The 18,714-nt window shown below is 41.1% G+C and overlaps 2 pseudogenes; both read left to right on the top strand.

Annotated features, from left to right (window-relative positions):
* Nucleotides 1-325: 325 nt before the first annotated feature.
* On the top strand, nucleotides 326-2,550 carry LOC125004520 (annotated as a pseudogene).
* A 3,104-nt stretch (nucleotides 2,551-5,654) lies between these two features.
* LOC125004519 lies at nucleotides 5,655-8,044 on the top strand (annotated as a pseudogene).
* The last annotated feature ends 10,670 nt before the right edge of the window (nucleotides 8,045-18,714 follow it).

Here is an 18,714-nt window from a genome sequence, read left to right as displayed (position 1 = left end):
CTGCTGTTGAGTCTCAGGGTAATGTAGACCTTTCTAGTGTGACGCTGGTACTTTTTGTTAAGTTTAATGCCTTTCAGTTTGTACTTCAGATAAATGTGGGTATTATTATAAATGATTTCTTGGCCATTTTATATTTTCCATCTGCTGTTTTTTATTTCTTTCATACAGATGTCGAGGTTGTGGCATTTCATCTTTCTGCACTGGGCGGAGCCACCATGAGTGGACTGTCAGCAACAGAGGTCAAGGATTGTCTTGAAGTTGAGGCCTCATTTGGCTTTCCTAACACTGCCAAAATTAGTGCCATGTATAACCACTGTAAGCAAAAGAAAAGCAACTTACGCCACGGCCAAAGTTTTAGCCATGAACACAGAGGTGATCGGTGGACACATTGATGGGACCGATGTCCTCTTTCAGGGACAATCAGACCCCTCAGTCTATAACAACTGGATTAAGTCTCTGAAATCCATTCCTGATGTTGTTCGATATAGCTTAAAGCCTCTCCACACCATACTACCAAATAGTCATCCTGCCTGGTCTGGACTGAAGCAAGAGGTGGAGAAGTACATCAAGAAGAATGCAGTGTTGAAAAAATGTTCAGAAAGTTGTAAGATTGGTCACAGGTCTGACAAAAGAGATCCTTGTGCTTGTGTCTGTACTGGTAGCCAGACTGTGAAGTCAAACTGCTGTCCTGCTAAGAAAGGTCTGGCTACATTAACGGTATTCAATCTTTATGCACATGGTTTGTATGGTGACAGATGCACTCAGACAGATGGTTCAGTGGAGGTTAAATATGGTGACCAGACAAAGCGTACTGCTATTATCTCGAATAATGACAATCCTACATGGCATGAGAAGTTTCAGTTTGGAGAAGTTACTATTAACATGAAAAACAAACTCAGTTTTCATGTTTATGGTGAGGACACTTACTGGAACAGTGACCTGCTTGGTGAGTGTTCATTTGATCTGTATAGTGGGAAGAAGAGATAACTGCATGTTAAATCATGGTACCTTCTTCTTCTCCTACATAGTGGAGTGTGCACCAAGTCTTGGTGGTGACCAGTGTCAGGATTATGCTCCCTCTCCCACGAACGCACTCTTGGCCAAGGTCTTCTACACCAGAAATGGGGTCCTTGCTGGAGGTACTGGCACTTCATCTGCCAAATCAATCAATGAGTCAGGTTGAGACAGCTGTTGATGTCAGATGAGGTGAATAAGGATTTGATTTAACAGTAAATATTTACTTGTAGTTCATAGCATTCTTTCTCTGACCTGTTTCTGCAAATATAATTAGGTTCCCCAAAATGTTCATTTGGTGGAACCTAGAATTCTAATCCACTGTTTTATGCTTCCTTCTTCTATTTTTACAACATATGACAATAAAGCATCAGCAAAGACAATACATGTGTTTGTCTCATTTGTGGGTTTGTGTGTAATTTTGCGGTCTATTTGTAACATATATATAAATATTCATAAGTAGAAAAGCTGATGATCCAACCTTTGAAGCCACTGCAGTCGAGCATCTGAATGGATTAAATACATTTAGTTTTCTCAAGTGTATCTCCTAAACAAGATGCCCTACAGGGATAAGATATCTTTTTAGAAATAAAGTTTAGAAAAAATGGTCGAAAATAGAAAATTTATCGAAAATAGTCATTTGTGTATAACAAAATCAACAATTGTATTATAACCGACACCTAAAGAAATCCACAACACAAATCATAAAATCAGTGGGAGGAACTAACAACAAAACCTAAGATGAAGGAAGTGAAAGTCATTTCAATAAAAGATAGTGGTCAAAGGGGGAATGGAGAAACCATGTCAAGAACAGACCATATAAATACAGAGCAAATAAAAATGTGAAGATACCAGTGTCCAGCCTCACAGTTTAACTGTCAAATTTAATGAATTGCCAATTGCCATTCTTCTTCCAATTAAAAAACACACTAATAGATTGACAAGTGTAGAGACATCAGTGGAAATAGTTTGAGTTACACTTGTGCAACATGTTTATAAAAGATAAAGGACACACACAGACCAGTTTCTATTAGTTGATTCTCACCATCCTCTTGCACACAAACTTGGGCATCATAAAAACCTTACGGCATCAAAGCAGAGTGTACCTACGAGGACAAAAGGTAAGGAGAAGGAACAAAACCACACCAGACAAACACTTATAACATGTGGATATCCAAACTGGCCTTTTGTGAATAGCACAAAAAAAAATATTCCAGGTTGGACAGAGAGGAGGAGAAATACAAGACGAACACTATCATGCTCTATGAGGCCGGAGAACCACTTCCTGTTCACTACAAACCTGGTAGCACACACACACTATATACAAAACACCCAAGAGAAAACAAAGCAATCTCATTTACAAAAGTCAGTGCGTTATGAAATGTACAGACTAGTAATATTGGAAAAAGGAAACAACACCATTCTTGCTTCTGCTGGTTTCACCACTGATCAATGCTGTGTTGTAAGTAGAGTTTAACACAGACGGTAAGTGCAAGTCAAACTTACAGGAAGAATAATATTAAATGAAATGTGGTGTATAAATGAAATATCTACGGAGAATATATACACTACTTTTCTATGCTTTGTTGTCACTGGTGGGATTGTAAGGCTAGCTCACAATTAAACATTAACACGCCGAAAAACAGTTTCCTACATTATCCATTGCAAGTAAGTAAGTCTCATGCATGCTCGAAGTGTTGCAAAACAAAGCCTCACCTTTGTAACTCTGTCAAAACTAGTTTTGGCCGGAACCAACAACCCCAGTCTTTCACTGGTGTGGTGTGGTGTGGTGTTTCATTGACACACCAATGCCCTGTTTGGTCGCTGAAAAGGATCTTTTGCTTTCTAGTTTTCATTGAAACTTGTTGTGTTTCGGCCCATGGGAACCACAGACGGGGCAAGGGCCCCCGGGACTCAGGAAGTCCCCTGCCCCCAGCCCAGCATAGCAACCAGGATGCGACAGACCCCCAGGAAACCCCAAAGAACCAACATCAACCAGCCGAGCAATGGCATTGCCTACTCCCCCATCCACCCCCGGGGTGGCAGGGATGCCCCCATGGTGGATGGAGACCCCACCCACTGCAGCCCCCCAGCCCCAGCGCGACTGGACACGCCCAGGGTGGTATCCAGGCAGCCCCCGCACCCTCAGGCTCCGACCCCAAGGCGCCAGGCGTGGCCCCGACCGCCGGGGCCCCCCGGACCCCAGGAAGGCCCCCCCAACCAGTGAGGGCGGAGGGAGGGAGAGGAGGGGACAGGGAGCCCGCCAGCCCAGACCGCCACGGCCCACCAGGAGACCAGGTAAACTGCTCAGGGCCAACCCAGTCAACCCAGGGGTAAGAAAGAGTAGGGCACCCTTAATGCATGCTCAAGGTGTTGGGGATCCTCCTTAGTGAACCTGGATGAAGAGGGCAACAAAATATTTTCTGTAACAACAGTCATCACTGTAAGAGAAATATTATTATAGCATTACAGTAAGTGTAACAGAATTGGCAAAAGCTAGCGGGCAAAGTCAAGATGTAAATTAAGGTTGAGGGAGTCGCAGAATACAGACCATTTTTTGGCAAACAGAGTCAATTGATTTTTTCGGGTAGCAGATATTTTCTCCAGTGATATATAATCGGAAAGAAGGTTCAACCACTGGGAAATGTTTAGTGACTGTTTGTTCTTCCAGTTCATTAGGATTGTTTTCTTGGCGATGGTGAGAGGACAGATTGTGACAGATGGTGAGGAAGACTGATTGTTTCCAGGTCACCAATGAGGGACACGTCAGGGGTTAATGGGATTCTGCAGTCCAAAATTAACGCGAGTTTCTGTGTTACTAGTGACCAGAAGTGCTGTACCGGAGAACAGAGCCAGAGAGGGTGGAAATAGGAATCTGAATTGTTTTGGGTGCATTGCGTACATTTGTCAGATTTGGGAGAAGCCCATTCTACGCATCTTGTTTTGAGTTGTGTGTGATCTGTGGAGTATTTTAAACTGGATCAGCTGTAAATTCGAGTTTTTTGTCATTTTAAATATATTTTGGCAGATCTGAGTCCAGAAATCTGTAGACAGGGAAAGATCGGCTTCCCGTTTTGATATTGGTACATGTATTGAATGGGCTGTTGATAGCAGCTTATATATTAAAGAGAGGGTTTTCTTATTTTTTGGTGTGAGTTTTTTAATGTTGGTGACGAATTGTGGTGGCTGTATGCAGTCCTGGAGCACTGGGATTTTCTTTCTGATTGTCTTGGTCACCTGTAGGTATCGAAGGAAATTTCCATTTCTTATTTCAAATGTATCAAATAAATCTGTGTGATTCATAAGTAAGTTCCCCTGGAAGAGGGGAACTTCCAAGTGCCTGGCGAAGAGGGACTTTGTTATTTACAAAGTCAGGGTTCTGCCAAATCGGGGAGAACCCACAGGGTTCCAGCTGGGATCCTTTGGTCTCTAGACTCTTCCACCAAGCGGTAAGGGTGGCGGCAATAATGGGGTTTTGGAAGCAGTTATGACGCTTAAGGGTGATTGTAATGAAGGGCAGGTCCGAAATGCATATTTGTGGCAGTCGGTCTGTTCTATTTCTAGCCACAAATTGTAATCTGCCTCTGGGTTTATCCATTTGGTTATGTATTGCAGCTGATTTGCCAGGTAGTAGTTTATAAAGTTCGGTGCATCTAGTCCTCCTTCCGATTTATTTTTTTGAAGGATGGTGTGGCTAATTTTTGTCTGTTCGTTTTTTGAGTAAAATTTGGTGACTACAGAATCTAAGTTCTGGAACCATTTTGCTGTGGATTTGAAAATAAGTAATTAATTTGTGGCAAAATTTTCATTTTAACTGTTGCTATGCGTCCCATCAGAGAGGTGGGAAGATTGGTCCAGCACTTCAGGTCATCACATATTTTCTCCAGGAGTGGATCAAAGTTCAGTTGCACTAACTCTGATAATTTAGGTGAGATGTTTATGCCCAGGTAGTTGATATTTCCTATGGGAAGCTGGGGTTTATGGTCTGCAGGATCCCATGCTTTGTCCGTTATTGGTAATATTGTCGATTTGAACCAGTTGATTGAGTAGTCAGAGAAGGTTGAGAATTTCGAGATACAATTATAAGCTTCATGTAATGATCTCTGAGGTTGTTGCAAGTAAAGTAAAACATCGTCAGCATATAAATTGATCTTATGTTCAGAGACAGATGAGTGGATACCCTGGATACTAGAGTTCTGACGTATTGCTGATGCGAGCGGTTCAATGAATATAGCAAACAGTAGGGGAGACAGGGGGCATCCTTGTCTGGTTCCCCTCTGTAAGGTGAAGCTTTGTGATGTGATAATATTAATGGTGACTGTGACCTTAGATGAATTATACAGTGCAAAAACACAGTGGATAAATGATTCTCCAAAGCCAAAATATTATATATTAGGTAAATATACCTAAGTGCATGTTAACACGTTGCATTCAGTATTGTCCTTAGCACATGTTTCCTGTATAGCACATGTAGAGTATACATTTCACTTCATTTTAGTTGCTCTCACCAAAGCTATTGCAGAATTTATCAATGTCTTCACAGAAAACAATGGGAAATGTGTCTGATATGCAATGGGATTGTTGCTGTAATGAAAGAACTTTAATATGTAATGAACGATAATATAGGCCAACACTGTGAAACTAAATGTCAGGCTTACACTGGTGCCCAGTTAGAGCAGGCAGTAAAGGTACCTTTGTCAGATGGTGACTTCATCAAAGAGCACTTCACTAAAGTAGCAGGATTAAAGTACCTTGATAACGAGGTGGGCATTCAACGATGTTAGCAAGACCAAGTACACAGCTGTGTCGTGAACTGAAGACTTATCAACAGCATGTGACTAGAGCACACATATGTGCATATTTATGGTGTAGATCAGACATGTCAAACTCAAACTGTATTGTTTACAGCCCACAAGATAATATTTTATAACGATCAGAATTTGCATGCAAATATTTTGTGTGCACACCATTGATACTACAAATCACACTGCATTGCACTATCTGAACTCGGATCAGATATACGTCAATCAGCTCCACTTCCCAACTTAATTGACTAATTCATCTCAGGGTCTCATAGTTGCCTCTGCAACCGTTGAGTCTATCAGTACCGCAGTGTGGCGCTCTGAACCTACATCAGTCCATACTGTTGACCTTGAAGCTCAAGCCACAAACATCAAAGCACTAAATACTAAAATATGTCATCAGATTTTTACACAAAGACGTAGTAAAGCTGTGACAGTTAGCAGAAAACAGGCTAAATCTGTTAGCCTACTGTTCTACGGTAGCACACACGGCAAACAGAAAACACCACTACAGCTAAACACCAGTCGGTTAACATACAAACTAACATACAGACATGCTCAGAGTGTCCGTGAACCAAATATCAGAAGCATGTCTAACATGGCATTAGCATGTTAACTTAGCCCTGTGGTTAGCTCCACTTTCCACCTTATTGTAACCACCACGTTAATCTTACTAGTTTTGTATTATTTTGGCATCAATTCAGTGTGTCAATAACAGCAAATTCATACAAAATACAAATAATGTTAGGAAACCAAACTGTGGACTGTAAATCTCACAATGTCATCTGAAAAATATTGTTGCATTGGCCCCCGTTGGTAAAACAGTCCGGGGGAAAGTATTTGGAACACACCTGCATTTTGTTCTCATAAGACTTTACGACTAAGCGCGGAGCAGTGTGATGTTTTGTGTGATGATACGATCAGGGTGCCGAGTGAGCGTGAAAGTGTGAATGTCGTTGGTCAAATGTAAAACTTTAATAGGTGAAATTCAAGGCTCCACCTCCTGGATGTCAGTATTTTAAGTTGGACTTCGTGACCCCCTAAACAGAACCTGCTGTTGAGTCTCAGGGTAATGTAGACCTTTCTAGTGTGACGCTGGTACTTTTTGTTAAGTTTAATGCCTTTCAGTTTGTACTTCAGATAAATGTGGGTATTATTATAAATGATTTCTTGGCCATTTTATATTTTCCATCTGCTGTTTTTTATTTCTTTCATACAGATGTCGAGGTTGTGGCATTTCATCTTTCTGCACTGGGCGGAGCCACCATGAGTGGACTGTCAGCAACAGAGGTCAAGGATTGTCTTGAAGTTGAGGCCTCATTTGGCTTTCCTAACACTGCCAAAATTAGTGCCATGTATAACCACTGTAAGCAAAAGAAAAGCAACTTACGCCACGGCCAAAGTTTTAGCCATGAACACAGAGGTGATCGGTGGACACATTGATGGGACCGATGTCCTCTTTCAGGGACAATCAGACCCCTCAGTCTATAACAACTGGATTAAGTCTCTGAAATCCATTCCTGATGTTGTTCGATATAGCTTAAAGCCTCTCCACACCATACTACCAAATAGTCATCCTGCCTGGTCTGGACTGAAGCAAGAGGTGGAGAAGTACATCAAGAAGAATGCAGTGTTGAAAAAATGTTCAGAAAGTTGTAAGATTGGTCACAGGTCTGACAAAAGAGATCCTTGTGCTTGTGTCTGTACTGGTAGCCAGACTGTGAAGTCAAACTGCTGTCCTGCTAAGAAAGGTCTGGCTACATTAACGGTATTCAATCTTTATGCACATGGTTTGTATGGTGACAGATGCACTCAGACAGATGGTTCAGTGGAGGTTAAATATGGTGACCAGACAAAGCGTACTGCTATTATCTCGAATAATGACAATCCTACATGGCATGAGAAGTTTCAGTTTGGAGAAGTTACTATTAACATGAAAAACAAACTCAGTTTTCATGTTTATGGTGAGGACACTTACTGGAACAGTGACCTGCTTGGTGAGTGTTCATTTGATCTGTATAGTGGGAAGAAGAGATAACTGCATGTTAAATCATGGTACCTTCTTCTTCTCCTACATAGTGGAGTGTGCACCAAGTCTTGGTGGTGACCAGTGTCAGGATTATGCTCCCTCTCCCACGAACGCACTCTTGGCCAAGGTCTTCTACACCAGAAATGGGGTCCTTGCTGGAGGTACTGGCACTTCATCTGCCAAATCAATCAATGAGTAAGGTTGAGACAGCTGTTGATGTCAGATGAGGTGAATAAGGATTTGATTTAACAGTAAATATTTACTTGTAGTTCATAGCATTCTTTCTCTGACCTGTTTCTGCAAATATAATTAGGTTCCCCAAAATGTTCATTTGGTGGAACCTAGAATTCTAATCCACTGTTTTATGCTTCCTTCTTCTATTTTTACAACATATGACAATAAAGCATCAGCAAAGACAATACATGTGTTTGTCTCATTTGTGGGTTTGTGTGTAATTTTGCGGTCTATTTGTAACATATATATAAATATTCATAAGTAGAAAAGCTGATGATCCAACCTTTGAAGCCACTGCAGTCGAGCATCTGAATGGATTAAATACATTTAGTTTTCTCAAGTGTATCTCCTAAACAAGATGCCCTACAGGGATAAGATATCTTTTTAGAAATAAAGTTTAGAAAAAATGGTCGAAAATAGAAAATTTATCGAAAATAGTCATTTGTGTATAACAAAATCAACAATTGTATTATAACCGACACCTAAAGAAATCCACAACACAAATCATAAAATCAGTGGGAGGAACTAACAACAAAACCTAAGATGAAGGAAGTGAAAGTCATTTCAATAAAAGATAGTGGTCAAAGGGGGAATGGAGAAACCATGTCAAGAACAGACCATATAAATACAGAGCAAATAAAAATGTGAAGATACCAGTGTCCAGCCTCACAGTTTAACTGTCAAATTTAATGAATTGCCAATTGCCATTCTTCTTCCAATTAAAAAACACACTAATAGATTGACAAGTGTAGAGACATCAGTGGAAATAGTTTGAGTTACACTTGTGCAACATGTTTATAAAAGATAAAGGACACACACAGACCAGTTTCTATTAGTTGATTCTCACCATCTTTGCACACAAACTTGGGCATCATAAAAACCTTACGGCATCAAAGCAGAGTGTACCTACGAGGACAAAAGGTAAGGAGAAGGAACAAAACCACACCAGACAAACACTTATAACATGTGGATATCCAAACTGGCCTTTTGTGAATAGCACAAAAAAAAATATTCCAGGTTGGACAGAGAGGAGGAGAAATACAAGACGAACACTATCATGCTCTATGAGGCCGGAGAACCACTTCCTGTTCACTACAAACCTGGTAGCACACACACACTATATACAAAACACCCAAGAGAAAACAAAGCAATCTCATTTACAAAAGTCAGTGCGTTATGAAATGTACAGACTAGTAATATTGGAAAAAGGAAACAACACCATTCTTGCTTCTGCTGGTTTCACCACTGATCAATGCTGTGTTGTAAGTAGAGTTTAACACAGACGGTAAGTGCAAGTCAAACTTACAGGAAGAATAATATTAAATGAAATGTGGTGTATAAATGAAATATCTACGGAGAATATATACACTACTTTTCTATGCTTTGTTGTCACTGGTGGGATTGTAAGGCTAGCTCACAATTAAACATTAACACGCCGAAAAACAGTTTCCTACATTATCCATTGCAAGTAAGTAAGTCTCATGCATGCTCGAAGTGTTGCAAAACAAAGCCTCACCTTTGTAACTCTGTCAAAACTAGTTTTGGCCGGAACCAACAACCCCAGTCTTTCACTGGTGTGGTGTGGTGTGGTGTTTCATTGACACACCAATGCCCTGTTTGGTCGCTGAAAAGGATCTTTTGCTTTCTAGTTTTCATTGAAACTTGTTGTGTTTCGGCCCATGGGAACCACAGACGGGGCAAGGGCCCCCGGGACTCAGGAAGTCCCCTGCCCCCAGCCCAGCATAGCAACCAGGATGCGACAGACCCCCAGGAAACCCCAAAGAACCAACATCAACCAGCCGAGCAATGGCATTGCCTACTCCCCCATCCACCCCCGGGGTGGCAGGGATGCCCCCATGGTGGATGGAGACCCCACCCACTGCAGCCCCCCAGCCCCAGCGCGACTGGACACGCCCAGGGTGGTATCCAGGCAGCCCCCGCACCCTCAGGCTCCGACCCCAAGGCGCCAGGCGTGGCCCCGACCGCCGGGGCCCCCCGGACCCCAGGAAGGCCCCCCCAACCAGTGAGGGCGGAGGGAGGGAGAGGAGGGGACAGGGAGCCCGCCAGCCCAGACCGCCACGGCCCACCAGGAGACCAGGTAAACTGCTCAGGGCCAACCCAGTCAACCCAGGGGTAAGAAAGAGTAGGGCACCCTTAATGCATGCTCAAGGTGTTGGGGATCCTCCTTAGTGAACCTGGATGAAGAGGGCAACAAAATCTTTTCTGTAACAACAGTCATCACTGTAAGAGAAATATTATTATAGCATTACAGTAAGTGTAACAGAATTGGCAAAAGCTAGCGGGCAAAGTCAAGATGTAAATTAAGGTTGAGGGAGTCGCAGAATACAGACCATTTTTTGGCAAACAGAGTCAATTGATTTTTTCGGGTAGCAGATATTTTCTCCAGTGATATATAATCGGAAAGAAGGTTCAACCACTGGGAAATGTTTAGTGACTGTTTGTTCTTCCAGTTCATTAGGATTGTTTTCTTGGCGATGGTGAGAGGACAGATTGTGACAGATGGTGAGGAAGACTGATTGTTTCCAGGTCACCAATGAGGGACACGTCAGGGGTTAATGGGATTCTGCAGTCCAAAATTAACGCGAGTTTCTGTGTTACTAGTGACCAGAAGTGCTGTACCGGAGAACAGAGCCAGAGAGGGTGGAAATAGGAATCTGAATTGTTTTGGGTGCATTGCGTACATTTGTCAGATTTGGGAGAAGCCCATTCTACGCATCTTGTTTTGAGTTGTGTGTGATCTGTGGAGTATTTTAAACTGGATCAGCTGTAAATTCGAGTTTTTTGTCATTTTAAATATATTTTGGCAGATCTGAGTCCAGAAATCTGTAGACAGGGAAAGATCGGCTTCCCGTTTTGATATTGGTACATGTATTGAATGGGCTGTTGATAGCAGCTTATATATTAAAGAGAGGGTTTTCTTATTTTTTGGTGTGAGTTTTTTAATGTTGGTGACGAATTGTGGTGGCTGTATGCAGTCCTGGAGCACTGGGATTTTCTTTCTGATTGTCTTGGTCACCTGTAGGTATCGAAGGAAATTTCCATTTCTTATTTCAAATGTATCAAATAAATCTGTGTGATTCATAAGTAAGTTCCCCTGGAAGAGGGGAACTTCCAAGTGCCTGGCGAAGAGGGACTTTGTTATTTACAAAGTCAGGGTTCTGCCAAATCGGGGAGAACCCACAGGGTTCCAGCTGGGATCCTTTGGTCTCTAGACCCTTCCACCAAGCGGTAAGGGTGGCGGCAATAATGGGGTTTTGGAAGCAGTTATGACGCTTAAGGGTGATTGTAATGAAGGGCAGGTCCGAAATGCATATTTGTGGCAGTCGGTCTGTTCTATTTCTAGCCACAAATTGTAATCTGCCTCTGGGTTTATCCATTTGGTTATGTATTGCAGCTGATTTGCCAGGTAGTAGTTTATAAAGTTCGGTGCATCTAGTCCTCCTTCCGATTTATTTTTTTGAAGGATGGTGTGGCTAATTTTTGTCTGTTCGTTTTTTGAGTAAAATTTGGTGACTACAGAATCTAAGTTCTGGAACCATTTTGCTGTGGATTTGAAAATAAGTAATTAATTTGTGGCAAAATTTTCATTTTAACTGTTGCTATGCGTCCCATCAGAGAGGTGGGAAGATTGGTCCAGCACTTCAGGTCATCACATATTTTCTCCAGGAGTGGATCAAAGTTCAGTTGCACTAACTCTGATAATTTAGGTGAGATGTTTATGCCCAGGTAGTTGATATTTCCTATGGGAAGCTGGGGTTTATGGTCTGCAGGATCCCATGCTTTGTCCGTTATTGGTAATATTGTCGATTTGAACCAGTTGATTGAGTAGTCAGAGAAGGTTGAGAATTTCGAGATACAATTATAAGCTTCATGTAATGATCTCTGAGGTTGTTGCAAGTAAAGTAAAACATCGTCAGCATATAAATTGATCTTATGTTCAGAGACGGATGAGTGGATACCCTGGATACTAGAGTTCTGACGTATTGCTGATGCGAGCGGTTCAATGAATATAGCAAACAGTAGGGGAGACAGGGGGCATCCTTGTCTGGTTCCCCTCTGTAAGGTGAAGCTTTGTGATGTGATAATATTAATGGTGACTGTGACCTTAGATGAATTATACAGTGCAAAAACACAGTGGATAAATGATTCTCCAAAGCCAAAATATTGAAGGGTGGCAAAGAGGAAAGCCCAGTTTCAAAGGCTTTCTCAGCATCTAGTGATAAAACAATGGCTTCTGTGTTTCTACGCTGGGACATGCTGATCAGGTTAAGGAGCCTTCTAATGTTATTTGTAGATTGTCGGCCTTTGATGAAACCTGTTTGGTCATTGAGAATCATCGATGAAATTACTTTCTCTAGTCTAGATGCTAGTGCTTTGGAAATAATTTTGATATCTGTATTAATCAATGACAGAGGGCAATAACTGGAAGGGAGTGTTGGGTCTTTATCTGGTTTTAAAAAGTAATTTAATTTCAGCAGTATTCATTTGGGATCTTATGCAACCTGTGTTTTTGATTTCTGTAACAGTCCTTAGGAACAAGGGGGCAAGATCTGACCAGAGATGTTTCATAAATTCGGCAGGGAAACCATCTGGCCCAGGAGCCTTACCCGAAGGCATGCTTTCTTATGCTGTTAATAGTTCTTCCATGGTCAGTGGCGAATCCAATATGTTTCTTTGTTCTGCCGTCCGTTGGGTTAGATTGAGGTTTTTGAGGAAGGCCTGAATGTGGTCAGGATTCGGGTTGGTAGTTGTTATATATATAATATATAATATAATTTTTTATAGAAGCTGTAAAAGATATGATTAATTTCCTGTGGTGCTTGAGTGTGTTTGCCACTTGAGTCCTGAATTGCATTTATAAGAGATTTTTCTCTGTTGTGTTGGAGTTGGTTCGCAAGAAATTTGCCTGAGTTATTGCTATGCTCAAAATTTTGGTATCTAAGTTGTTGAAGTACGAATTCTGTTTTTTTGTCAAGATATTTTCTAATTGTAGTTTTGCATTTTGTAGTTGGGTCCATAATTGTTCATTTGGGTTTGCGGTGTATTATTCTGTTATTTCTTTAATCTTATCCTCGATGTTTTTTTCTGCTTGTTAGTCCTGTTTTTTCTTGTAAGAGGAGTATAATTTTGCCTCTGATTACGGATTTCCCTGTTTCCCAAATCAGAGATGGGGATAAATTTGGAGAGTCATTTATTTCCAAAAACCCCTTCCATTCCTTCCTTATTAATGAGTCAAATTCAGGGTCTCTCAGTAATGAGGTGTTGAGGCGCCATGTGGGTGATGGTTTTAGGGAGGGTTCTATTTGAAGGTGGAGGGACACCGGTGCATGATCACTGATTATGATAGGGTGTATACTGGTGTTGATTCTTTTTACAATAGAATTGTTTGTCAGAAAAAAAGTCAATTCTAGAAAAGGAGTGGTGTACTGGGGAAAATAATGTGTATTCCCTCTTTGTCGGGTTTTTGATTCTCCAACCATCGCCAAGTCCAAACTCATCCATGTATTGTTTGAGGATTTTGGCTGATTGTGATTTTCTTGTGTGTGTCAAGTCATGGGACCTATCTAGAGAGGGATTCAGGAATGTGTTAAAGTCCCCTCCAATGATTGTAATGGGGGTGACGGCTATGTCAGATAATTGCGAGAAGACTTTGTGAAAGAAGGCCGGATCATCGTTATTCGGGGCATAAATGTTTGCAATTGTGTATAATTTATTAAAGATTGATGAATGATGATGTATCGACCTTCTGTGTCTGTTATCTATTTGTTTAAGGTAAGTACAAGTCTCTTATGGACCAAAATAGATACTCCTCTTTGTCTGCTATTGAAACAGGAAGAGAAAACTTGGTTAAAATTTGGATCTGTAAGAGATTTTTCTTCAGAATCTTGTAGGTGAGTTTCTTGAATGAGTAAGATATCGGCTTGTAAGTTGGAAATATAATCCATATTTTAAATTTTTTTTGCCTGCGAGCGAATGCCATGCACATTCCAAGAGACGATAGTTAACTGAGACATTGAGGTTGAAAGCATTCAGTCCTTCTTTGTATGTTGTGTTGGTAGAGGATTTTGTACGTCTTTACGGGGTCGTCTGCTTCTGTCAGCATGAAAGGAATTACAGACAATGGAGAGAAATCAAGAGGTGAGTGTTGGAATTATCGATTATACCTGGTACAAACAATGTCATACAAACATATCAACAATAGCATCAGTTCCTGGAAAATGGATAGTTGACTTAATAACATGAGCACCACGAGAAAGGAAATTATTGTGTCGGAGATATGTGGAGGGGTGAAGAGGTGAGTGGAGGTAAGTGTGGAGGGCAGGGAGACATGGACAGAAGGAGAAGGAAGTGACATACATTAACGTTTTGTGAGGTTTTTCTTTGATGTTTTTTTTTATTTTTTTTTTCCTATTCTAAATATTTATATTTATATATACAAATGTACACCTTTATGAGATACAAATAACAAATATACATGGCTTATTTTTCTTAATACTTATCCGTCAGTAGAGCCAGGGGGTGATGTTTGCATCCCGGAACAGCTGACCGTCGATGTAAAGTTTGTCCACTGTAAGTGCGGCCCTCTTTCCTCTCTGCCGATGATCCTTGAGGATCGGGTACAGCACTTTACGCCTCTCGTTGATTTCTTTCGGGAGTTGGTCGTTAATTCTGAAAGAGGTGCCCTTGAGTTCGCGTCCTTTGCTCTTCAAAAGTACCTTCTGTGGAAAATGTTCCAATTTTGCAATGATGGGACGCGGACGGTTTCCTCCTCGGGCTCCGAGCCGGTGGACGCTAGATGTTATTCACAGTCTCCGTTGGCAGTTTAAGAGCGGTGGTCATGAATTTTTTAATCAGGGCCTCTGGATTGTTCGGGGAGCTCTCTGAGATCCCTGAGAAAATTAGGTTGTCCCGCATACTCCTTGATTGTATGTCCAGGACAGTCTCTTTCAGTTGTTTATTTTCTTTTTTGAGCTGGTTTACCGCCACTGTAATGGAGGTGACGTCAGCTCGCAGCTCGGCGTTATCTCATTGAAGATTAGCGATCTGATCGTAAGAAAACTCTAAGCTTGTCTTGAGATCCTTGACCTCCTGGTGCATAAGGCTTAGCAGATCTAGTTTTTTATTAATAGACTCACGTACTGTTACCTCAGCTGTTATTAGGTCGCTTGTGTCCGTAGAGGAGTCAGCTTTCTTTCTCTTGGCCGGATTGTCAGAAAGCTCCATGACGCACCGCAGGTAGTACTCGTCGATAAAGTTTTCTAGGGCCTCCACTCTGGCGGTATTTCAATATTTTAATTTAGCCTTTTTGATTGCGAGTGGAGTTCGCAGATCTGTGTTGATGTTATCCTATACAGTCTATCCATCCCTAGTGGTTGTTCTGCGCACTTCAGGATGCGAGCAGCCAGCAACTAACTGTCCCATGACCATACACCTTGCTGCGGAGCTTCCTCTGCATCCGGGTAGTTTTGAGGGATGATTAACACAAGGGTTCCACTCACAGTGTAGGGATAAACCTCAAGCCAACCATCCCAGCGGTGCCTCCAAATGTTGCAGCCCTGACCAGGAAGAAATAACCACAAGAGATTTATGGTCTTTCCTCATCAGATCTTTATCCGCAGTGAGGAAGTTACTGCGTTTTTCTCCCTTGAGTGGGGGTCAGGCTGAAGTAATAGAGCCCAGATTGTAAGGCCATCAAGGTCGATTACAGATCTAAAGTGGATTGAGCCTTTTACTCTCCAACTTCTTTTTTTAGTAACATTTTAACATTTTTTATCAAATATTTCCAGCTAATCAGATTAACATTTTTAACTGTCCCGACTTATTTATATTTTTAACTTATTACTCTTAACACGTCACACACACTGAGGCAGAACTTGTCCACTCTAAATACAAAACATCCAAGAGAAAATAAAACAATCTCATTTACAAAAGTCAGTTGAGGAATTTACAGACTACCAATATTAGAAATATGAAACAACACCTTTACAAATGTCTGACTCAACACAGCTCATCAGGAAATGATTCTGTGGTCCACCTCCACCTGAAGGACAAGGGACAGTTCTTTGAGGACATTTTTCCCAAGAGGTGGTTCTAGCTTGTTAGTGTCCTGGGCAAACTTTAGTAAAGTACACTACATAATGGTTGATATTTACAAATAGCATACAGAACAAATCTGGGGTGAATGTTTTCATTTAGGAATAATGGATTTGAATCTTTATTCTGTATTTAAAATACTGTGAATGTTTACAGTACTCGGTTCCTCTAAGTGTCACCATAAATCAACAGACTGGTGTGAAGGGAGTAAAACTGAAAGACTTTTTGTGGGTGTTACAGTGGTTGTAAAATGTAGTCAATTTGAGATGTGTGATATTTGCAAGGATCACCTCAGCAATCAAGACTCCACCTTCACCTAATAAAGATCAGAGACTGAAATCTACTGAACAGAGTGTGATGTTGAGAGCCAAGGTAAGACCCTGAAGTCATCCATTCACTTAATATAATTTACTTCAGCGTATGGGTAAATTGTAGGTAAACATTTGCATTGTGGAGCTTTTCTTTCTTTTCTGAATGCCATTTGTTCATCTCTTACACTTTCATACAGATGTCGAGGCTGTGGCTTTTCATTTTTCTGTACTGTGCATGGAGCCCTCAGTGTCTTCCGTCCACTGTTAGCTACATTGGTACACCACAGGAGTGTGAAAAGGCTCCCTTTGTCCCTGGTCCCCCTAAATCTAAGTGTTTAGTTATTTCCTTTTATAATCTGTTTTTACTGGATAAAGGGTGCTTTAACTAATTTATTTACCTCTGAAATTATTTACCACGTTTTACTGTTGTAGTCTTTCATTTCTCCAGTTTTTCCTTTCTTTGCAGCAGCGCGTCTATGCTCAAGGGCCTGGGACCCTGGTGTGACACGATTACTAGCAGTAAGTCAGAGACCTATTGTTAATGTCTGTACACATTCATAGGAATCACCTCAACAAAAATTTAGGCAAACTCACTTGAACAAAATGTACACCAGTGACTCATGTACAGACTGTGAGACATCAATCAGTCTTTATTTATAAAACAACACAGTTTGCCAAAGTGCTGTACACAAACATGAGAATAGCTAAAACACATAAAATATTTATAATATTTAGAAACAAAATTAAACTTGTGAAATAATTAAACAATAAAAACAATAACAATCAGCATCTTAAACTGATTAAAAAGGGAAAGAGAAAAAAAATGTCTTTAAGAGAGGATTTAAAAAGAAGAAGTGGGTCAGCCTGCCTAGTGTATATTCACTTCCTCTTTGTCTTAGTGGCAGCCACCAATGACTGATCTGCCGACCTGAGACAGCGTGAGATGGCTGGAGCTGGTCGGACAGATAGTGTGGGGCAAGGTCATGAACACGTTTAAAAATTAATACATTTTAAAAAAGAGAAAGAGAGAGGAAAAAAAGAATCCAGAAACAAACTGGGAGCCAGTGAATCGATTTTAATGTGGCTGTGGCCAGGTTAGGAAATACTAAATAAAGAAAGCAAGATCTATGAACTCATCATATTTGTCTCCTTGCCCTTAGGTGGTAAACAAATGTATTTAGACTATTCAAACATGAAGTGCTGATTCAGGCACTTGTTAACACATTATCACATTAGACAATTTTAGGCCACTTCTTCTTGGTACCTAATAAAGTTATGTTCAGAGTTACACTCAGGATTCATGCATGTTGGACCTTGCAGACCCCATTTGACACTGTTTTGACCTGAAGAATGTTTCCTTGATCTCCAATGACTGGCTGGGTGAAAATCACAAAGGTAACTATGTGGCACAGGGACGCAATTTAAAATGTGTGCAGAAGTTACCCAATATGATTTCTTGCCCCATTGGTGGTGGTTTGGGAACATCTAAAGACGCTGTCAATCAGAAGCCATAGGGCCTGTTGCTGGCCAGATACGTACCTGTTGTAAACAAGCCTCCGGTAGGTGGCAGCAGTGCTAATCAGGCTGGACAACTGGACAACTTAAGCGCATGTAAAGGCATTACTCCGACTAGTATGGGAATTTTCAAGACACCCAAATAATACAATTGGAAATCAATTTTCCCCAGCATATGTATGCTTTAATCAGATTTAATTTAGACCAGGCATATGCGCATGCTTCACAGCCGCTGCTCTGGTTTATGACCCCAGAAGAAAAACATCCAAGTATATGTACACTCAATGATATACAGTCCATGAAGAAAACCAGTCGCAGAAGAAGAAGGTAAACATAGATGGTAGAAGAAAGTCGAATTTTGAGCATGTAAACGAACTGACTGTAGTAGGGTAGAGGAGGGAGAGGAGGAGAAAGGGAGTGAAAAGAAAAAGGGTGAGGCGTTTGAGACAGGAAAAGACAGTGAGGGTAACTGATGTAAAAAGACAAGAAAACAACAAATTTGAAGTTGTTGCAGATGTTATCTCAGCTCATTTAATGAATCTATTTCAATAATCAGGTGATTATATGCCAGGGGTCAGCAACCCTCAACACTCAAAGTGCCATTTGGACCCGTTTCCCACAGAAAAGAAAACACTGGGAGCCACAAAACCCCTTTGACATCTAAAATGAAGATAACACTGCATATATCGTTTTC

The sequence above is a fragment of the Mugil cephalus genome, chromosome 2 (genome assembly GCF_022458985.1).
Source record: "Mugil cephalus isolate CIBA_MC_2020 chromosome 2, CIBA_Mcephalus_1.1, whole genome shotgun sequence".
NCBI classification, from domain to species: domain Eukaryota; kingdom Metazoa; phylum Chordata; class Actinopteri; order Mugiliformes; family Mugilidae; genus Mugil; species Mugil cephalus.
Note: the sequence above shows the minus strand (reverse complement) of the source record. Positions and strands in the feature narration are given on the sequence as shown.